At 45.4% G+C, this 23308-nt stretch overlaps 1 pseudogene across 1 annotated transcript in view; it reads left to right on the top strand.

Moving 5' to 3' along the window:
* Positions 1 to 3909, top strand: part of LOC147424280 (ABC transporter B family member 2-like) — an 86308-nt pseudogene extending 82399 nt beyond the window's left edge. The window contains exons 6-10 of the transcript XR_015186541.1: positions 177 to 494; positions 570 to 796; positions 948 to 1738; positions 1822 to 2058; positions 2144 to 3909. The product of XR_015186541.1 is annotated as an ABC transporter B family member 2-like (transcript). The remainder of the gene's footprint in view (positions 1 to 176; positions 495 to 569; positions 797 to 947; positions 1739 to 1821; positions 2059 to 2143) is intronic.
* Positions 3910 to 23308: the final 19399 nt, after the last annotated feature.

The raw sequence follows: 23308 nt of genomic DNA, 5'->3' as shown, positions 1-23308 counted from the left end.
GAAGCAGGGTCTTGTGCATAGGCCAAAATCTTTTGCAATGCAAGTCACACCTGCCATAGTGCTTGCTATCTTTTGAAGTGTGCAAGGACCAAGGATAATTGTGCTATAAGGTTTCGAGTTCCTTTATTTGTGGCCTTTGTAACTTATCAGTAGGTCATTTTGTGCTTCTGTGACAGAGCTTTAGGGCAAGCTGCTCCTGACATAGCCACAATAAATAAGTAAAGCTAAAGTTGCAGGTTACACTATTTTGGAGATGATAAAGAGAAAACCCCTGATATCTAACAATACTGATGGCCTGACACTCGAACAAATAAGCGGAAACATTGAGCTGCAAAATGTCAGTTTCAGTTATCCTTCTCGACCAGACATCGATATCTTTCAAAAGTTCTCTCTCCTCATTCCAGCTGGGAAGGTGGTTGCTATAGTAGGAGAAAGTGGTGCAGGGAAAAGCACTGTGATCTCATTAATTGAGAGGTTTTATAATCCAACTTCAGGTGTGGGCTCAAACTAGCAGTGTTGACTTGGTTACAGATGCTACCAATGCTAAATCTTCTGTGGTGCTGCCACAGGGGAAGTTCTTTTGGATGGACACGACATAAAAACCATGCAGCTCAAATGGTTGAGGAATCAAATGGGCCTTGTGAGTCAAGAACCAGCCCTTTTTGCTACCAGTATACGGGAGAATATCATGTATGGGAAGGCGGGGAGCGTTTCACTGGATGATGTAGTAAAGGCAGCATCAGTTGCATGTGCAAACACTTTCATTGACACACTCCCGAAGGGCTATGAAACTCAGGTCTCTCTGCTTTCTCTCTAGCTGTTCTGTAAGGATTTATAAATATTGATCTAGTACAACTTCTTTACCGGGCATTTAGTTCATAAAACCTCTCATGCAAACAATCCTCTGACTTTTAGCAAATTTCGCTTGCTCTTGACTGTCGACACAGGTAGGTGAAAGAGGTGTGCAGCTGTCTGGAGGTCAAAAACAGCGGATAGCAATTGCAAGAGCTATGCTGAGGAATCCCGCAATACTTCTTTTGGATGAGGCTACCAGTGCTCTAGATTCAGATTCTGAGAAAAGTGTCCAGGAGGCTCTTGATCGAGTAATGGTTGGCCGAACCACTGTGGTTGTGGCCCACCGTTTATCAACAATCCAGAATGCTGATATAATCGCTGTTTTGCAAGAGGGGAAAGTTGAAGAACTTGGATCACATGAAGAGCTGATGGAAAAAGATGGTGTGTATGCTGCCCTCATGAAAATTCAAACGGATGGGCCAGCTGATAGCAGGCAAGTGAGGGGCCTTTCACAACACTCCTTACCCCAGCATTCCCTTTCAGAACTAACTTTCAGCTTCAGATCCATCACGGATTCACTCCCTGCAGAGGGATTGACGAGTAAAGAATTTGAGCTCAATGGTGTTGATTTTGTTGGTCCAAGACCATCCTTGGTGAAGCTGATTAGAATGAATGCAAATGAGTGGCCTTTTGGGCTTCTGAGTGCAATTGCAGCAATTGTTGCAGGTGCTCAAAGCCCCCTTTTTGCTCTGATAATATCTCAAGCTCTTGTATACTTCTATTTACATGATATGGGTGCAATGAAGCGGGAACTCCAGAAAGTTTCTCTATACTGTTGTGGGGTGGGTGTGCTAGTTGCCTTGGCATACACCTGCGAATTTTACTTCACTAGTCTTGCTGGAGAAAAGAGTCACATTGCGGATCAGGAAGGCGATGTTTTCTGGTACAACTGCCTGCTATGTATGTTTGTCTTTAAATTTAACATGTACATGTGTGCAAGCTTTTCTGACGCTTTCAGTATTGTAGCTTTACTGCAGAATGAAATTGGCTGGTTTGACTTGAGCAGCAGCACTCTACTTGCCTCTCGCTTGGCGGCTGATGCCCCTTTTGGTGAAAGGTGCGATCGTAGATCGCGCCATCACTCTTCTGCAAAATATGGGATTGATTGTTACTGCATTTTCCATAACGCTCAGCCTTCAATGGAGAATTACATGGGTCATGATCGTTAGTTTTCCAGCTCTGATTATTGCATATCTAGGACAGGTATGACAGGTATGATTGTACATGGCGTTTGACCCTTCAGAGTACATGTGTTTTGGACTGAACCTTATTTTTTGTGTGATTACAGATGCAATTGATGAAAGGTTTTAGTGGCGATATACATACAGCTTACATGAGGGCCAACATGGTGGCAGGCGAAGCCGTCACCAACATTCGCACAGTAGCAGCATTCTCAGCAGAAGAGAAGGTTTTAAATCTCTTCTGTATGGAGCTTAGTGAGCCTAGAAAGAAAGCATTCGTTCAAGGACAGGAGGGATCGGTTATGGGGCGTCCCAGTTTGTTTTGTTCTGTTGGTGTGCTCTGGCACTATGGTGGGCATCGGTGTTGATAGGGAAAGGAGAGGCCAACTTTGGTCAGTCAATGAAATGCTTTATAATTCTCTTAATCACAGGATTTGGCATCTCAGAAGCCTTTGCAATGGCTCCAGACTTGCTTCGCAGCACCAAAACATTACAAGGTGTCTTCCAATCTTGTACAGGCGGACTCAAATTGATGTTCGAGACCTGAGTGCAGAAGAGGTGCATGCAATCAACGGAACCATTGAGTTCAAGAATGTATGTTTCAGCTATCCATCCAGATCAGAGGTACCCGTCCTTACTGACTTCAATCTTCGAGTACGGAGAGGCTATACCCAGGCTCTGGTAGGAGCCAGTGGGTCGGTTATTGCGCTTATCTGCAGGTTCTATGATACCCAGAGAGGACATGTGAATTTATAGATGGCAAAGACATCAAGAAGTTGAGGCTGGAATCCTTGAGGCGATGCATAGGTTTAGTGCAGCAAGAGCCAGCCCTCTTTAGCACAAGCATATATGAGAACATACGGTATGGCAAAGAAGGGGCAACAGAGGCAGAGGTTGTGGAGGCTGCCAAAGTTGCCAATGCTCATGGCTTCATCAGTGGGCTCCCGGGGGGGTATAAGACAGAGGTGGGGGAGAGAGGGATCCAGTTGTCCGGCGGCCAGAAACAGAGAGTGGCCATAGCCAGGGCTGTCCTCAAGAACCCAGCCATATTACTTCTGGATGAGGCTGCAAGTGCCTTAGATATGGAGTCTGAGAAGCTGGTGCAAGAGGCCTTAAACAACTTGATGCAGCACCGAACCACTGTGTTAATCGCGCACCGCCTCTCCACGGTGAAGAATGCGCATTCCATTGCTGTGCTTGGGAATGGGTCCATCAAGGAGCAAGGCAGCCACCATGAGCTAATTGCCAAGGAAGGTGCTTACTTCCAGCTGCTTAATCTCTCAGGGTCAGAAGATTTGGAATTGTGATTGCAATGGCAGGGCAATGGTCTTGTGTGATGCAAATGGCGACGGCGATCGCATTGGCAATAGTTTTGTGTGATGCAAATGGCAAAGACAAGTCACAAAAGCAGTATGGTTACATCTCTCCAAATATGCTCGATATTTCTAGCGGCAACACAGAAAATGGCCCCTGCAGCATTAAAAAAAAGATGGCCATAGAGATACAATCATGTACAAATTGTTTCGCAAAGGCCGAGCACTTGCGAAGGGTATGAAACCCAGTGAGAGGAAATTTAAGAACAATAATACATGTTGAATAAGACACAGATGGACACTGGCAAGTAATGTGCATCCGTTCCAAGGTCTCAACAAGATGTGAAGTATAAAAATGATAACTGATTTAGGGAAGTATAAATTGTGGCACTTGTATATGTGCTAAGCCATAGAAATGGCACGTAATTTGTAGATTGCCTATTAATTTTTTTTTCTTCAATTTGTATAATAATCAAAAGGCTCTCCACATCTTTGTTTCTCAAATAAGAACATACTTGTATGGAAAAGAAAACTCTTTTTTTAATGAATGATCATATGCATTATACGAATGGAGTATGTTGGTTGGAATGGCCTTTGTTGACATTTGCAATATTTCCCTTGTAACCATTTGTATTGAGAGAAAACAATGGAGTCCCTAACCAAATGAAAACAGTATGAAACCCAAGTCCATATGCAGGGTCTCAACAGTTGGGTAACGACAACAACTCAATCCTCTTCTACTGAATGGAAGTTGATTCTGATAGTAATACTGATTCAATGATAGGATTTGATGGCAATCTTTTCTTCTTGTGAATGGATGAGTGTTTTGGCCTTTGGATAGGTACCCAAGTAAGACTAAGAGTACCCAAGTAGACAATGATCTAGAGAAGTGTAACTAACTTTGCATTAAGTTAAAAATAGTGTACGAGAGTTTTCGGGTATATGCATTGTTAGATCTCTTTGTCCTCTGATTCCTACGCTTAGCATATTCCTTGAGAAAACTTATATATTGGAAAATTCAAGATTCCTTATTATTCTTTATTTTGCCATGATCTTGCACTATATTCATTGTTTCTTGAGTACCTCATGCTTATTATAGTCATAAGCATCATGTAGCTCATTGCTCATTGCTCATTGCTCATCAATTTTTGAAGGTTGCTAGATCCCCTTTGGGTCTCACCTCTTTTTTTCCCATCAGCGTGGGGGAAGGAAGTCAGGAAAACTTTATACATATCTCTATAATTACACCCAAGACATTGTTGTACACACATACCATGGAAAAACTTCTTGAAAGGAGAAGTTGGTAACACCCATCAAGCGTAGCTTGTAAACCTCAAACCCTCAACCTTGGGCTTACATCACAAACGCTCAACCAATTGAGCTACACTCTTTGGGTGTTGGTCTCGCCTTTCATCATCACTTTGTCCTTTCACTTGCTAAATGTTTGTTAGCTCAACTCTCCCACATAAGACCTATCCTTTGACATGCAATGTGTTTGAAACCTTTTGGCTCATTTCCCATCCTCTATGGCAAGAGAACTAGTACTGTATTCTTTTCTTTCTGTAGCAAGTTGTACCACGTCCTGGAAAATTTTGGGGTCTACTTCTTTTAAACACTTATTCGTCCAAGCAAAGCTAGTAATTGAATATTTTTGGAACATACTTATCAAGAGTGATACCTCCATTTTAGTGAGTTCACTGCTATTTTTTGGATTCTTCCATTCAAATCTAGATATCTAGAGTGGCAATATCATGGCACCTTCATGGTCATTACGTGCAGTCGTATTTTGCTTATCCCTTGCCGTTTCCTTTATCAATAGGATAGCATCTACCTAGGCTATCTTTATGTTCCCTTTTTTAAAAGAGAAAATCACCACAATACTTCTCAAGTTTGTGAAAATTTCCAAGATACCCCATTAATCTGAAAATTTCCCAAAATACCCCTCAAGTTTGGATTAAAATTCCAAAGTACCCTTAAATTTTTTCAAAATTCCCAATCTGCCCGTTGTGATAATAGAAAACATAGCAAAAATCATAATTTTTTACAAGTTTCTATAAAAAACACTCTATTCAATAGATTGAGCGTGTCAAAATGCAGATCCTTGATGGTATTATGGAATCAAGCAATACAATAACTTGATATAACACACGCTAATGCTACCATTTTTGAGTATGTGGGTAATTATCTTTGAATAACAGCTTTCTAAATATATTTTTATGCTTTTGTATATTCTCTTTGGGGAAATTGGAGCAATTCCTTGTAAAAAAGAGCACAAGAGTATTTTGGATTTTTTTTAAAATTAGAGGGATGTTTAGGGAATTTCCACAAATTCGAAGGGTATTTTGATAATTTTCCCTTTTTAAAATCATCTATGTATGGACTTTATGAGTTTAGCAAAAGATTTGTGGCAATTCCATAATTTTCCCCCACAAATTGGGTTCCACTTTCAAAAGATGTCTAAGGAATAGAGTGCCATGTGGTTAGAATTGACTTTAGAGGGTTTAGAAGCTTGGGGTATCTTTCTCCATTTTTAACGCTTATGACTGTCGACATATGATTTTGGAAAAGTTTTTAAACTTTTTTCCAACTTTAGGGTATGGAAGCTTCAAGAACCTTTCTCCTTGGCCATTTCTTGCCTATGTATTTGGGAAATGGATGTATAGTGCTTGCCTCACTCTTTTTTCCATCCTCTTGCTTTCCTTCCCACCATTTTTGAGTGGAGGTGTCTAACCGGCCTATAGTGTGGATCTCAGAGATGGGGCAATTATGGCTAGAGATGGAGCATTATTCAAGCAAATTTTCCTAGAGCCTTCCCATAGTAGCATAGTGAGGTCTCATCTACCTCCTTTTGAGTATCAAAGACTGGATGTTTTAGATGGAAATTGTAAGGATCATTTGATATGACCTCTCACCGTGTGTCCCACGGTGAGTGCGGGAAGGAGAACACACAGAGCATGTGGTGGAGCTCAGGATGAGAATAATACTCATCCACTCCTTATTGTTCTATTAAACCAATAAGTGAATTATGTTTGTGATGGGTTAGTGGGTGTTTAGCTTAGTTGGCTCGAAACCCCGACAAACCCTCACTTGAAGGTCAATGTGGCCAAAGTGGCCTATGTATGCACAAACATGTATTGTTGTGAACACAGTCCACATAATCTGCATCCCTGTAACCCACTTTGGACGCATTGCAATTCCCCAGCAATAACTTGCTTGTTGTACGCTTAAGGTATCTCAAAATGTGCTTCATTGCTTCTGAGTGCTTTTTGATAGGATATTCTAGAGATTTGCTGACCACTCTTACTGCAAATGCAATTGTGTGTAGTAGGAGGCGAGTATGAGGAGGTAGGGCTTTTGAAGACAGAGCTGCACAGCAGGGAAGGTGAGCCGGGGGGTGGAGGTTCTCCGTTGTCTTGAGAAGGGAGAGCTTGATGATGGGCAGAGGTGGGGGGGTCGCCTGCGGGCAGGGTTCGAAGAAATAGAAGAGTTGAGCAGAGGTAGAAGGGCGCTTTCTGCGTGTGTGGGAACATGGGAGACATTTAGAAACAAAAATTAAAAAAGAAACTAAGTAAATAGGGTGGCACGCATGCTTTATTGATTAGCATCTATTCAGATTCTTTTGTTTGGTTCAATAGAAGGAAAAGGCCCGGTGGAGACGTGGAGGAGAGAGAGATTTTTTTGGAGGGGGTATGTGGAGAGAGAGAGAGAGAGAGAGAGAGCATCGTGATGAGAAGGGACAGCGAGGGCGATGGGGGCTTCGATAAGCATTGTGCGAGAGAGAAAAAGGAAGAGCAGGCTACCAGTTGTGGTCATGAAGGCAGACGTGGAGAGAGAGAGAGAGAGAGAGAGAGAGAGAGAGAGAGAAGCTCCTTGTGATCCAGGTCATGGGAGCTACAAACTCTCAAAATTTTGGGGGGTGGGAATCAGGATCAGCAAAGCAAGGGGGGCAAGATCAACAGTGCAAGGTAGTCCTGCACTTGGCAAAAGAGGATGAGGCTACACGATGGAAGAAGGAGTGTGGACTTAATATGTTGCAAGGAATTCTCTCTCTCTCTCTCCTTCCATTGCGAGGAAGTCTATCATGATCAGGAAGGTTTTTGTGCAAGTTGATGTGGCAGATCAATAGCGAAAGAATAGATAGACATTGTATAAGCAAAGCATGGATAGGGGGGTGTAGAGCGGCATTGTGAGACTCTCTCTCTCTCTCTCTCTCTCTCTCTCTCTCTCCCCTACTTGTATGATACAACGAGAGGAAAAGGGAGGCAGTTGCAAGGCTCGGGACTATTTGACACCCCCTCGGGACTATTTGACACCCCCTTGTGAGGGGGGATCAACAGTCCACAATCTTTGGACGATCTCGATTATCCGTTTATTCTTAGGAATAAAACGATTCCGACCAGTTGAGCTCCCGCGACTTGACCCACTATCTACCACACCGAAGGCCAAGGATCTTCCATTAAGCTATTGCGTGCTACTTGAAATGGAGGTGAGAATGTTCGGTCATATAACAAAAATGACGGTATCAAGAAGTACGCAGTGTGGCTAGGAAAGTGCCCCATCGTGAGGATTCGTGGCAAAATCAAGCAAGGCGTAGATGATTTGAAACACTCAAAAACACTCAAAAACACTCAAAAACACTCAAAAAGTTATTTTTTTTTGGTCCATTTTATAATGTATAATGCATAAATACTTATCCTTTTGCAATTGCAAGAACTTACGCCATGTGTAGTACACATTCCTACAACTTTATTGTTGCATCATATGAATTCTACGTTCATCCTTCAAACGTGTAATCAGCTCATCATCCTTTTTTGACTCTATTTGAGACTTTATCCGACTACACACAATACATTTGGAGAGCTGACTTATTTTTTACAAGGTCACATTGTTTTTTACAACTCTGTATTCCAGACACAATTGAATGTAGTTCAAGACATTGTCTTGAGACTCATACCCTCGAGCGTTTTATTGACATCATGTAAAATGTCTATTTGCTTGTACGTGTTTGGTAATGCAAGCAAGGTTTCCATAGTACCATCCTCCGTAGTTCTACTTTTTTGTGGATTTCTCTCTTAGTTTTCCTCAACAAAAGAGTGTATCAATGCCCTTCCCATTTCTGTATGGTCCCTTCCTTTTCTTATGACACCATCATTACCATGCACTAAGCGTCGAAGCCCATTCTCAAATTCTTCATAGTAACGGTAAAAAGAAGTTTTTGGAATGCCATGAATTTCATACCAAGCTCTACTGCAAACCTCATTTCCATTAAAATAAGATACACAATAGCTCTTTGTAGTTGTTTTGTTCTGACACCAAGTAGTCAACATTGTATCATACACATAGTTGGTTCTATTTTGCAAAATCTGTTCCCAAAATTCATTGCACAAAGACATGACCTTATCTCAATTGGCATATTGATAACACCGTTTGGAGCAACAATCTATGGTTGAAGCAAGCTAGACAGATGGTAAGGATGTTTGGTTTGATTTCTTACAAGGTTTCATGGATATTTTTGGCTTCCTATTTATAAAGCAATACTTTCACTTTTTTAAATAGGCTCTACCAAACGAGATCATTCAATGCATGTATCTTGCAACTCATCTATAGCATGTAAATCCTCATAACGCAACAATTTTTTTCTATCCATAGTTGCCACGCTGTTGATAGGCCAACATACCAGATTGATGCTACATACATCAAATTCAACAGAAATAGTAGCCTCAGCAGCATATGATGTTTCAATACCAATACCGATGTTATCTTCACCTAGCTCACCAAAGTTTATACAATCAAATGGACAGACATACATGACAACCCCTTCGGCTACTACATTTGTTTTGCTTTCATCCCATAGTTGAACCCTGTTATACTTCCAGACCTCCCTGTAGCTCATCCCATCAAATTGTGCCTCCAATGCTCCCATTGGTTTGTTAGCATCATGCATAGGAGCCCCTTGGTACTGCATCTCATTCATATTTTGCAACGACCCTATACTCCATTTTACAATACTATGAAAAGCATCTTCCACAGTCAATGCATCCATTGCTGAAAATGGAATAAAAAAAACAAAAATCAGCTGACACTGATACATTGCCTTCCTCAATAAGCATGCCAAAACAATATGCATTTGAGTCTACTTCACATACACTCCCAATGGCAACCTTTTGCGTGGCTATAAACATGCACACTCTATCACCATTTCTAGAAACCATACCTGCAAGAAGGTTCACACTAATATTTGTTAAACAAAGAAGCACAATTATCTAGAAATTTACATGTAGTCCAACATTGTTTATGTCACTGATGAAGAAGAAACTCAAAGAAACTCGTGTGAATTATATGGCCCTAGGGGCAAAGGGTTCTACATCTAGTTGTGAGAAGAGCCCCATGTAGCCAAAGAGGTCTATGTTGATGCATGGAAGGATACCTTTAAGAACAATAAGAATCATAAAGAAACAACTTATGGCCTAAGGGCCATAGATTGAATTTTCTAGGTGTTTCATGAAGGGTACATATAGACTCCTCAAGGTCACCTCAGAGTGAGTACACATGTATGGTTTTCATGATGAGTATATATACATCCTATGGCCTTGGGGCCATAGGATACTATATGTAGGTGTTTCATGATACATCCTATGGCCTTAGGGTTCTAGATGTGGATGTTTCGTGATGAGTATGCATACAACCTATGGACAAAGGATTTTGTATGTAGATATTTGTAATGAGTATGTGTACATCCTATGGCCTTGGGGCCATATGATGCTCGCTACAGGTGTTTTGTGGTGGGTATATGTACATCCTATTGCCTTGGGGCCATAGGGTGCTAGCTACATATGTGTTGTGGTGGTATGTGTACATCCTATGGACTTGAGGCCATAGGTGTTCGCTACATGTGTTTTGTGGTGGGTATATGTACATCCTATGGCCTTGGGCCCATAGGGTGCTAGCTACATATGTCTTGTGGAAGTAGGTGTACATCCTATGGCCTTGGGGACATATGGTGATCACTATAGGTGTTTTGTGGTGGGTATGTGTGCATTCCATGGACTTGGAGCCATAGGGTGCTCGCTATAGTTGTTTTGTAACATGTGTACATCCTATGGCATTGGGGCCATAGGGTGCTAGCTACATGTGTTTTGTGGCGGGTATATATACATCCTATGGCCTTGGGACCATAAGGTGCTAGCAATAGGTGTTGTGTGGAGGTTATATATACATGGGGACATAGAGTGCTAGCTACAGGTGTTTTGTGATGGGTCCTATGGCCTTGGGATCATAGGGTGCTAGCAATAAGTGTTGTGGGGTGGATATATGTACATCCTACCATAGGGTGCTAGCTACAGGTGTTTTGTGGCGGGTATATGTACATTTGATGGCCTTGGGACCATAGGGTGCTAGAAACAGGTGTTGTGTGGCGGGTATATGTACATGGGGCCATAAGGTGCTAGCTGCAGGTGTTTTATGGTGGGTATATGTACATCCTATGGACTTGGGACCATAGGGTACTAGCAATAGGTGCTGTGTGGAAGTGTTGGGAGGTGTTGTAGCAACGATCTAATCACAACCCACACAAAATTATCAATCCGTGTATCGACAACCCGGCTAGGGCATGGATGCACGAGCATCAGATGAATAGAAATAGAGGATTCAAGAGAATACCTCACCAATGAAAGTAGAGATTAGCCATGGCAAGACTAACTCTAATCATACTCTAATCACTTATCAATCAGCTCCTACACACATCAAGTCCATTGAAGTTCGACTTGTCAATCTTATGGAGTCACAAGAACACAGTCAACACAAGCATCCATGATCAAAGCACACACTAATTGCATTGAAGTTGGCTTTCCCAATCATACCAAGGTACTCTAATCACATTGACGGACGCAAAGCAGACCCCGAACCTAGACGACCTCTAAAACGCAGGGGGCCGAATGGCACGTCTCGAGCCTGCCACGGTAGAGTGAACAGGGGGCACCACCTAGCTTTGAGCGGCTAGGAGGCAAAACCACGATGATATGAACACCGCAAACCTACACACACACACACACACACACACACAGAGAGAGAGAGAGAGAGAGAGAGAGAGAGAGAGAGAGAGAGAGAGAGAGAGAGAGAGTATTTGCAAATGATGAAAACCCTCAGGGGTGTGAGGGTGAATTATTTCTGAAATATTTACAAAGTGGCATACCGTGGTGGTAGAGAGGTAGGGAGCGGAGGTGGTGCAACCTACTTGGTACGTTCTCTAAGACGGCTCAATGATTGTGAATACTTACTACCAAGAGCGTGCATACATGTGTGCATCGACCATTGGAGTCGAGAGATGGATGTGGTTCCCTTCGCATGGTGCAATTCCCAAGGCAAACCCAACACACAAGCCCCCTCCCCGTGATGGTGATAGTGTCAATCCTTCCCACTACACTCTACCAAATGCTTGGCTCCTCATGAATTGCCCCCCCCCCCCCCCCTGATAGTGACCTCTCAGTGCCAATTTATAGGTGTTGGCTGCTTGGATTATGGTAATCCTAGTGTGGTTAGGGTAAGCTTAATCCGGGAGACAAAGCAAGTGGTGGGACCGGTGTGGTTGACCCTTGCTTTTTTTTGGGAGGTTATTAAAAGATGGGAATCTCTAGGTGGGCCTTTGTGACCATCACTTAGAGAGAGGATATTTACAAAAAGTGGAAATTTACAATGGCTCGGGTGAAAACTGAAGATAATGATGAAAATAACCTATAAATTACTAGGATGGCGTCATGGTTGCGTGTTGCCTGCTGCCTGGTGCGTCGGTGTCGAGCGTACTTCTTTTCGGAGTCGGCCGGGGCATGCCTTCGGCGCATTTTCTCTTTTTGTTGTTGGCGGCGCGTGCTTTGGATCCTTCTTCTTTTATTCGTTGATGTCGTAGTCGTTTTTCTCCTTTGTATTTGTGGTGCGGTGCGTATATGCGTGTGTGTGTATGTATTCGTGCATGAGGGCGGGTGTGTGTGTATGTATATGTATGTGTGTGCGAAAACGTGCGTGGGAAGGGGGGCTTTATATATATATTTTATATATAGTTTTTTTTTGTTTTTTTTCTTGTTGGTGGCAGATGGCCGGCAGCCTGCTTCTGCGCGAGGCGGATGGGGGTGTGTGTGTGTGTGTGTGTGTGTGTGTGTGTGTGTGTGTATGTAGGTATGGTGTGTGTGTGTATGTATGTGTGTGTGTGTGTAATGGCCTGCTGCCTGCGCGAGCGCCCGGGTGGGTGTGTGTGTGGTATGCGGACTGCGCGCACAGCGCTGAAGGGAGAGAGGGGAGAGGGGGGGGTGATTGTGTGTGTGTGTGTGTGTGTGTATGGTGAGAGAGAGGGTGGTCCTATGTGACGCTGTCCGAGAGAGAGAGAGAGAGAGAGAGAGAGAGAGAGAGAGAGAGAGAGAGAGAGAGGGAGAGAATTTTCCTTTGCATGGCCTAAGCGCACGGGTGAGAGAGAGAGAGCGCGTCCGCACTAAGGTGAGAGAGAGAGATTGTGAGGGAGAGGGAGGGGTGAGGCTTTGGATAAGAGAGAGTGAGAGAGAGTGTGAGGGAGAGGGAGGGGTGAGGTGTGGAGTGGGGTAGGGGAGATGTGTGGGTGAGAGAGAGAGAGGGGGGGGGGGGGGTACAATTCAATGGGTGGAGTGAGGGAATATATCCGCGGGGCAAGAGGGGGGGGGGGGTAAATGAGGCCGAGGGGAGGGGAATGAGGCAGAGGGGAGGGGAATGAGGTCGAGCGGGTCGGGAAGAGGGAGAAGGGGTCGGGGAGGGAATATTAGCGGGCCAAAGGGGCGGGTAATGAGAGTGGGGGGGGGGGGGGGGGGGGGGGGTGGGGGGGGGGAATGTGAGGGGAATGTAAAGGGTGAGTGTAAGAATACGGAGAGCGGAGGGGGGGGGGGTTCCATACAGCTCACACCGAGGGAAAACGAGAGAGGGGTCGGGGGTGATATTTTCTAATTTTCCGCCTGGCCGGGGGGGTAAATTGGGAGAGAGAGATATTAGGGGAGGGGTATGTAGGGAAAATGAATGAGAGAGAGAGAGAGAGAGAGAGAGAGAGAGAGAGAGAGAGAGAGAGAGAGAGAGAGGGTGTTTTTATCCAATGCCCGTAGGCCGGGGGGGGGGGAATAAGCTACGGTGGGGGGGTATTGAGAGGGGGGGGGGGGGGTTGAGTTTTTTTTTCTTTTTCTTTTTTCTTTGATTTCCGAAAGTCGGCTATCATTAGCCCTCTCCCTTTGGCTAGAGGCATTCATGCTTCTAGCCCTTCTTCTGCTTCTTCAGCTGTAGAGTTAGAGGGTTCTCCCTCTTCTGGAATGTTTAGCACGAATTCTGGGTCAAACCTAAGAAAATACCTTTTCAGTCTCCATCCATTGACCCTAGTCTTGTGAATTCTCCCATCTGCTTCCATCAGCTTAAAGCTGCCGTTGTCATAGAGTTTCTTGATGATGAATGGCCCTTCCCATCTGGGTTGAAATTTCTTATCCTTCCTAGTGTCAAATCTGTTGTCGTATCACAGTACTAACATGCCTTTTTCCAGTCCTCTTTCTTTAAGCCCTTGATTGAAAGTGAGCCGACGTCGCTCTACCTGTGCTGCATAGTGATTGATTGCTTCTTCCCTATCCAGTTGGAGTCTCTCCAGATCCAAGATGTGGTTTCAGAGGTTTACAATTGGACGGTGTGTGTGGCTAGCCAAGACTCGTAAGCTGGCTATTTGTACCTCAATGGGTAGAATTGCCTCCTTCCCATAAACTAGATGGAAAGGAGTGAAACCTAGTGATGTTCGGAACGTTGTTCTGTAGGCCCAAAGAGCTGCCATGAGATGTTTATCCCAGTCCCCTGTGTGGTTGTTCACGTGTTTTGTGATGATTTTGCAAATCATTCCATTTACCTTCTCTACCAGACCATTGCATTGTGGGTAGTATGGTGTGGAATGCCGACGTGTGATGCCTAACTTCTTCATCAGTTCTCCCACCAAATCACCTCTGAATCTTGGTCCTCTATCTGATATTATCTCAAGAGGAGTGCCAAAACGGCAAACGATATGCTCCAAAATGAACTTTGCCACCTCTTGGGCTGTAATGCGGGTGGTGGTCGTTGCTTCTGCCCATCGTGTCATGTAGTCTACACCCACTATGATGTACAATTTACCTGATTGGGCCCTTGGTAAGGGACCGATTGCATCTATTCCCCATTTCTCAAAAGGACCATATGAAATGATAGGGGTTTGTGGCTCGTAGGTTAACGTGCGATCACTGGCCACTTGACAAGCCTTACATGTTTTACACCAATGGTGTACATCTCTGTTCAAACTAGGCCAAAAGTATCCTGCCTGTAGAATCTTCCTACTGGTGATATCTAGAGCAAAATGACCGCCGCAAATGCCGTCATGGCAACTTGAAATTACCTCTGTGATTTCACTGGAGGTTGGCACCCGCCTGAGAATTTGATCTTTTCCCATACAATACAAGTGGTCGTCTATAAGGCGGTACCTAGTAGCCTTCCTTACCAGCCATTGTTTTTGGCCTTTGGTGTGTCCTGCTAGACATTCTCTTGTATCTAGAAAACTGATGATATCAGGCATAACATCACTACCTTGGAAGAGGGGTAGCTTTAATTTGATTGCTCCTACGGGAACGCCTTGTATTCTTTCTTTAGCTAGTGCATCTGCCTCTTGATTTTCTGCTCTGGGGACATGGAAGAGCTTCACTGCTTCAAACTTCTTCAGAAGGTCCTTAACTTGGCGAAGTTGACCAAGTAAAACCTGATTTTTGCACTCGCAGGTGCCATTTATCTGCCTTATCAAAAGCAAAGCGTCGCCGAACACATTCAGCGCTGAATTATTTGTGAAATACATTGTTCCAACCCAAGGATTAGGGTTGCGTATTCTGCTTCATTGTTGGACTGGGAGTGTAATAACTGCCCCATGGAGAATACTCTTTCTTGCTGTTCATTGAAAATGACCATGCCTGCCCTGCAGATTGATCCATTGTTCTCTTGTATGCTCCATCAAAGAAAAGAGAGTGAGCTCTCTCTAGCTTAGGACTCTCTATCGCTGGTGTTCCTTCCTTTGCTTCCGTGTTGACCTTCAGCTTCTTCTCATAATGGTGATGAGTGAGAATTCCCGCTAAACTAGCCCTGGTGGAGTTTTCTACTTGCATGGTGTAGTCAAACTCTTGTAGTCTAATTAACCATTTTGAGATCCTAGATGAGACATCCATGTGTCGCATTACATATGGGAAAACCTCTTCCATTGTCAGGATTACATATGGTCTAGGCAGGAGATAGGAGCGGAACTTTGTGGTAGCAAACATTAGTGCCAGAACCATGTGTTCTGCTTTGGTAAATCCTTTTTCTTATGGGGTCATGACTCGACTAGAGAAGTAAATAGGGCGTGTGAAAGAAGTTTTGGGATCCTTTTGCATTAGCACTGCTCCTAGTGTATCATTTCCCACACTAGGGTTCACATAAAATGGCTCGTCCTACTTAGGAGGTGAAATAGTGGGAAGCTTAGCTAGGATCTGCTTCACCTCAGTAAACTGTTGCTTGTTCTCTTCACTCCATGAGAAGACATCCCTCTGGGTGAGTTGTTGTAGGGGAAGGACCACTTGAGATAGCAGGTGAATGAACCTGCTTAAGTATCTTACCTTCTGAAGGAAAGAAACCAATTGCTTGGCGGTGGTGGGTGATGATAAAGATACCAGAGCCCGAATCTTGCCAAGGTCAGCCTCGATTCCTTTTGCTGAAATTACATGACCAAGGAGAGTGACTTTGCTCTCACCAATGTGACACTTGTCCACGTTGAGTTGGCCACCCAAGGTTTGCAGCCTAGTTAAGCCCTCATAGACTTTGCTTAAATGAAGGGCTCATGAGCTATAGATGCAAAAACCATCTATGAAAACCCGTATTGATGTTCCAAAGTAGGGTTGGAAAACAAAAGTCACATAGCGTTGAAACGTGGCTGGGGCGTTAGTGAGGCCAAACGGCATCACTCTATAGGCAAAACATCCCCAAGGTGTGATGAAGGTTGTCTTCTTCTGATCCTCCTCCGCAATGCTAATCTGGAAGTATCCTGAGTAGCCATCACATACTGTGTAGCGTTCGTGACCTGCCACTTCATTGAGTATTTCATCCTGGAATGGGAGGGAAAAGTGGTCTCTCTTCGTGGCTACATTGAGAGGTTTATAATCCACACAGACTCTCCACTTACCATTTTTTTTTGGTGTGACTACTACTGGGGAGACCCATTCTGAGTCTTCGATAGGATAGATGAAACCTGCTTGTAACAAACTTCTCACTTCCTTAAGCAATGCCTCTTGTTGGATTACTCCAAGTCTTCTGAGCTTTTGTACTACGGGTTTACTACCTTCCTTGAGCTTTATGTGGTGTTGTACTACTGTAATCCCTGTGATCTTATCATAGCCATCAATGAACAAAGTAGTGAAGTTAATTAACATGGAGACATACTCCTTCCTTTCTTCATTGGTTAACTCATTTGAGAGCATTTTTTGTAGCTTACCTGCATCCTCCAATGACTGTATACCTGATGATCCCTCTTGGTTTTCCAAGGTTGCTTCAAATTGTGTTAATCTGCCTAGGTCTTTAAGAATGACTCCCATTACTTAGATGCTACTGTCACTCCCGTCGGTGGTGGTCATGTATTCTTCTGAGGTAGACGAGTAGTCGCTGGTGGACTCGTGTTCTGAAGCCTCCAAGATCATGTTGCGCTGCTTTCCAGTCCTCATGTCGTAGAATATGGACTTCCCTTTAGCATCCTTCATCTGGATCATCCAGCTGCTCCAGTCTTGTTTATCTTCCATAGCCATAAGCTAAGGCCTTCCAAGAATGATGGGGTAGCCCTCCCCTTTGTGTGGCATGACGAAGATGTCTACCTCCACTTCTGTATCGAATGCTTTTACTTTGACCACATTTACAATGCCTACGCATTTTACTCTTACATTGTTTGCCATCTTGGCTCGGCAGGGTGCCGACCTACTTACCTCTAGACCTAGATGGTGCATCATCTTTTCACTCATGACGCATATTTGCGCGCCACCATCTATGTAGACGTTTGAAATCCGTTGCCCTTTGATGTGAGCATCCATGGTTGGCAGGATGTCATCGAGATCCCTCCCAGAGATAGCCCCGGCTATCCGTGGTCTTGATTTCCTGGTACTTACCATTTTTGTCCATTGCCTCCTCATTCTGGGTGCAAGGTGGAGTAATTGGGGCCAAGTTATCTTCGGGCCTTGCATTAACACATCCTGAACTAAGTCATAGGGTTGTGCATACTCACCTAGTGAGAAGTCCACGATGTCTATCTTCTGCCGCGGTTTAGCTGCTTGCTTGCTAGACTCGGCCCTCCCTTTCATCTTCTCTTCTTTTTGAGATGCCTCCTCATGCCTCGCACGCTTCACTCCCATAGCATCCACTTCTTCTATCTTCGCTTTTCCTTTGTGCTTCTCTCGAGATGATTCTTCTACCTTCGCCTTCCCTTTAGCCTCCAAGCTAATAACACTCACCGCTTGGTTCACAACAGATGGTGGGGGTAGTGGCAGAATGAGAGGTTGGGGTGGTGCTTGCTGTTGTACAAGTGGTCGAAGGATTTGGACCAGTGGGATTGGTCCTGGCTGCCTAGGTGGTGGTGGTCTTGCTCTTGGCGGAGAGATCTGATTCGGTCTCCACCTTCTATTGAAATTCTGCCTCCTCGGGTGTGGGCAGTAGTACATTCCATGGCCATCTTCCCCGCAGTTGTAATAGTGGTACTCTGGGTTCTACCTTCGTTGTCCCCTTCCTTGTTCTGGGTTTCTGCCAGATGCATGCCCTTGCTGCACCAGATGCACAGATAAACTCTCTAGTTGGGTGGTGATGCGACTCAGAAGGTCTTGCTGTTCTTCTGATGCCTCCTGTGGTTGGACTCTATGATTGGCTGTTACAGCCACTGGGGTCGATCGGGCCGAGCTTGTTTCCTCTGACTTGTTTACTCTTGCTTGCATGCGCAACTTCTTGTCTTTAAGGCCGGCTACTTCGACTGCCAACTCATATGTTGCAGGAAACCTTCCCTTCACCTTCTCTCTAAGCGGCGACCATAGACCAGCAATGAAACGGTCCTTCTTTAGGAAATTAGGCGCTCCTTCGTCTTCCTTCAGTGTGGCAACCCATCTCTCCCATAAGTCCACAAACTTTGACTCGTAGGTGGCATACTCCAGCAGGCCTCCTTGTTTTAATTCTGTCAGTAGCTGCCATAGCTTCTCCGAGGTTGTGCCTCCACCAAACCTCTTTACAAAAGCAGCCCTTAACACATCCCATGCATTCTTGGTAACCTGGGGTAATGCATCATACCAGGACTTGGCCTCTACTTTCATCAGTAGAGGAAAAATTCTAAGTCGTGAAGCATCGTCATCTTTGTTGGAGACGACACAAGCAATGTCGAAATCATCCAAAAAGTCGGTGGTGAGATCCTCTCCCTTCTTTCCACTGAACGTGGGGAAAGAAACACTTGCCATGGTGGAAACTTTGGAAATTACAAACCTTTTTTTTTCCTTTTTTTTTTTAAAACATCAACAATAGCGGCTCATAGCGGCTTTTTACAGGGGTGGATGGATAGGTTAAAACAGGATAAAAATAGAGACATTAAAGGAATGATGGTAATCTAATATGGGGAGAATGATAGGGTTCGGGGAATTGAGGATTTCTCCTAGTATCGCCGCACCGAATAGGTAAACGATCTTCTCTTGGTAGAAGACTTTCCTATCTACATAGATATTCACATGCATATGCTGCAGGAATCTGAACAGGAATGCCGTCGACCCGTTTTCCATCATGCACAGAGGGTGGAATACTTACTTATACTCTTACCGTGCCAGTGTTGATGAGTTGGCACATACACAAGAGGTCGTCGCCTTTCATGGGCTCCACCTTTCCTTCGTTGCTCAGCACATACGGGGTGATGGCGACGCGTCTGACCACTCCCAGCCTTTTGGCTAACAACAATTGTAGGTAATTTCCGTAATCGGCGTGTTGCATGAATTCTACTCCATTCAGTTGCATCTCGTCTCCAGTCCACTGGGTTTCTCCCGTGGTAGAGAGCTTCTTCAGGATAAGTTGTACAGGGAGAGGAGGAAGGTCCTCCACTCGCTTCCCAAAACAGTGAGAGCAGTAGCCGAACCGCTCTTCTCTAGGACATGGGAATCTTCTTACCACTTCTTCTTCTGGATTGTCGAAGTGGATTGGTAGCATGCGTCGTGCAAATCCGTAGGCGACCTTCCGCCGCTTAGCCTTGGATGACTTCTTCTTTGACAAAGTGGATACAACCTGGCTTTCTGATCTTGAAGCACTTGCTTGGCCAGATGCTTCTCCAGACTGGCCGATCTTCTCCTTGCCTTTGGCTCGTGCAGCCCCTTTAGGCCACTTTGGAGTTATATCTTTGACTGCAGTTTCTTTAGGGAAAAGAGGTCTCATCGTTTGCTTCCAGACTGTGTGTTTCCAGACTGGCCGATCTTCGGGGTCATGTGTTTCCAGACTGGCCGATCTTCTCCTTGCCTTTGGCTCGAGCAGCCCCTTTAGGCCACTTTGGAGTTATATCTTTGACTGCAGTTTCTTTAGGGAAAAGAGGTCTCATCGTTTGCTTCCCTTCCTTGACATGAATGATTTCTTCGCGATGAATGTCGATGTAGATGACTTCAGCCCTTTCACTGCCTTCGTTGCTGGCACTCATTGACAGTGTGCCTTGGTTGAAAACAGTGATGGCACTTCACCAATCTCCCACCTGATGCTTTCAATTTATAGTTAGAACGAGCGACACAAGATGGAGAATTTACCTCTTGAATGCTGATGACACTACAGCCTGGCAATAGCACCTCAATGAAGGCGGCTAGTGCCTCCTTCGTCTCCTCTTCTTCCGTCCTCCAGTTAGAAAACTCCTTCAGCTACTCATCCATGATTGGTAGTGGGCGTCACTTTCAGCATTGTAAACTAAAGGGTCTTAGAAAAACCCTCCTCATTGAGGGCACCAAATGACGGACACAAAGCGGACCCCGAACCCCGATGGCCTCTAAAACACCGGGGGCCGAATGGCACGCCTCGAGCCTGCCATGGTAGAGTGAACAGGAGGCACCACCTAGCTTTGAGCGGCTAGGACGCAAAACCACGATGATATGAACACCACAAACCTACACACCGAGAGAGAGAGAGAGAGAGAGAGAGAGAGAGAGAGAGAGAGAGAGAGAGAGAGAGAGAGAGAGAGAGAGAGAATATTTGCAAATGATGAAAACCCTCGGGGGTGTGAGGGTGAATTATTTTTGCAATATTTACAAAGTGGCATGCCGTGGTGGTAGAGAGGTACGGAGCGGCAACCTACTTGGTGCGTTCTCTAAGACGGCTCAATGATTATGGATACTTACTACCAAGAGCGTGCATACGTGTGTGCATCGACCATTGGGGTCGAGAGATGGATGTGGTTCCCTTCGCATGGTGCAATTCCCAAGGAAAACCCAACACACAAGCCCCCTCCCCGTGATGGTGGATGGTGATAGTGTCAATCCTTCCCACTACACTCTACCAAATGCTTGGCTCCTCATGAATTGCCCCCCCCCCCCCCCCGATAGTGACCTCTCAGTGCCAATTTATAGGTGTTGGCTGCTTGGATTATGGTAATCCAAGTGTGGTTAGGGTAAGCTTAATCAGGGAGACAAAGCAAGTGGTGGGCCCGGTGTGGTTGACCCTTGCTTTGTTTTGGGAGGTTATTAAAAGATGGGAATCTCTAGGTGGGCCTTTGTGACCATCACTTAGAGAGAGGATATTTACAAAAAGTGGAAATTTACAATGGCTCGGGTGAAAACTGAAGATAATGATGAAAATAACCTATAAATTACTAGGATGGCGTCATGGTTGCGTGTTGCCTGCTGCCTGGTGCGTCGGTGTCGAGCGTACTTCTTTTCGGAGTCGGCCGGGGCATGCCTTCGGCGCATTTTCTCTTTTTGTTGTTGGCGGCGCGTGCTTTGGATCCTTCTTCTTTTATTCGTTGATGTCGTAGTCGTTTTTCTCCTTTGTATTTGTGGTGCGGTGCGTATATGCGTGTGTGTGTGTATGTATATGTATGTGTGTGCGAAAACGTGCGTGGGAAGGGGGGCTTTATATATATATATTATATATATAGTTTTTTTTGTTTTTTTTCTTGTTGGTGGCGGATGGCCGGCAGCTTGCTTCTGCGCGAGGCGGATGGGTGTGTGTGTGTGTGTGTGTGTGTGTTGTGTGTGTGTGTGTGTGTGTGGTGTGTGTGTGTGTGTGGTAGAGAGAGTGTGTGTGCGGTGTATGTGTGTGTGTATGTAGGTATGGTGTGTGTGTGTGTAATGGCCTGCTGCCTGCGCGAGCGCCTGGGTGGGTGTGTGTGTGGTATGTGGACTGCGTGCACAGCGCTGAAGGGAGAGAGGGGGGAGGGGGGGGGGGGGGGGGGGGGGGGGGGTGATTGTGTGTGTGTATGGTGAGAGAGAGTGTGGTCCTATGTGACGATGTCCGTGAGGAGGAGAGAGAGAGAGAGAGAGAGAGAGAGAGAGAGAGAGAGAGAGAGAGAGAGAGAGAGAGAGAGAGAGAGAGAGAGAGAGAGAGAAAGAGAAAGAGAGAATTTTCCTTTGCATGGCCTAAGCGCCCGGGTGAGAGAGAGAGAGCGGGTCCGCGCTGAGCTGAGAGAGAGAGATTGTGAGGGAGAGTGAGGGGTGAGGCTTTGGATAAGAGAGAGAGAGAGAGAGAGAGAGAGAGAGAGAGAGAGAGAGAGAGAGGGAGAGGGAGGGGTGAGGTGTGGAGTGGGATAGGGGAGATGTTGTGGGATGAGAGAGAGGGGGGGGGTTCATTGTCTTGCATGGGAGCTTGAGGACAAGAGGGGGGGTACAAGTCAATGGGTGGAGTGAGGGAATATATCCGCGGGCCAAGAGGGGGGGGGGGGGTAATGAGGCCGAGGGGGGGGGGGGGAATGAGGCCGAGCGGGTGGGGAAGAGGGAGGAGGGTCGGAGAGGGAATATTAGCGGGCCAAAGGGGGGGGTAATGAGAGTGGGGGGGGGGGGGGGGGGGGGGGGGGGGGGAGAAATGTGAGGGGGAATGTAAAGGGTGAGTGTAAGAATACGGAGAGCGGAGAGGAGGGGGGGGGGGGGGGGGGGGGGGGGGGGTGGGGGTTCCATACGGCTCACACCGAGGGAGAACGAGAGAGGGTTTGGGGGTGATATTTTCAAAGTTTCCACCTGGCCGAGGAGGGTAAATTGGGAGAGAGAGATATTAGGGGAGGGGTATGTAGGGAAAAAGAGAGAGAGAGAGAGAGGAGAGAGAGAGAGAGAGAGAGAGAGAGAGAGAGGGTGTTTTAATCCAATGCCCGTAGGGAGGGGGGGGGGGGGGGGGGGGGGGGGGGGGGGAATAAGCTACGATGGGGGGGGTATACTGAGAGTGTGTGTGGGGGGGGGGGGGGGGGGGGGGGGGGGGGGGGGGTGTGGGTGTGGGTTTTTTTTTCTTTGATTTCCGAAAGTCGGCTATCAACATCACACACAAGTGGCATTGAGCTCAAGGCTCTTAAACCTTTAGACACTTAAGCACACAATTAGACACAAACTATGGAAGAAGAGAGTTAAGATCAAAGCAAGAAGTACATTCCTCTCTCAAATCTAGAATAATGAGAGTGTAATACTACTTCATGACAAATGAAATGTGGAGAAGATAAGACTAATGAGTAAAATAGGGATTAGATTAATCAAGTTTCTTTAATTACAATGGATTATTACTAACCTCTTAAGCATGGGCATTAAGCTCAAGGCTATTCCATCCATAGGGTGAACACTCAAGAGAGAGAGAGAGCTCTCAAAAGTGGATCCTCAAGAGTGGATACTCAAGAATGAAGCCTCCTTGCATAAAGGCTTTCTTTTAAAAGCTTTCACCACAATCCCTTCTACTATGGGTTTAAGTTTGAGCCTCCTAGCTAGC

The sequence above is a fragment of the Adiantum capillus-veneris genome, chromosome 26 (assembly GCF_014529385.1).
Source record: "Adiantum capillus-veneris isolate H3 chromosome 26, ASM1452938v2, whole genome shotgun sequence".
Taxonomy (NCBI): Eukaryota; Viridiplantae; Streptophyta; class Polypodiopsida; order Polypodiales; family Pteridaceae; genus Adiantum; species Adiantum capillus-veneris.
The sequence above is the reverse complement of the archived record's forward strand: the minus strand, read 5'-3'. Positions and strand labels throughout refer to the sequence as shown.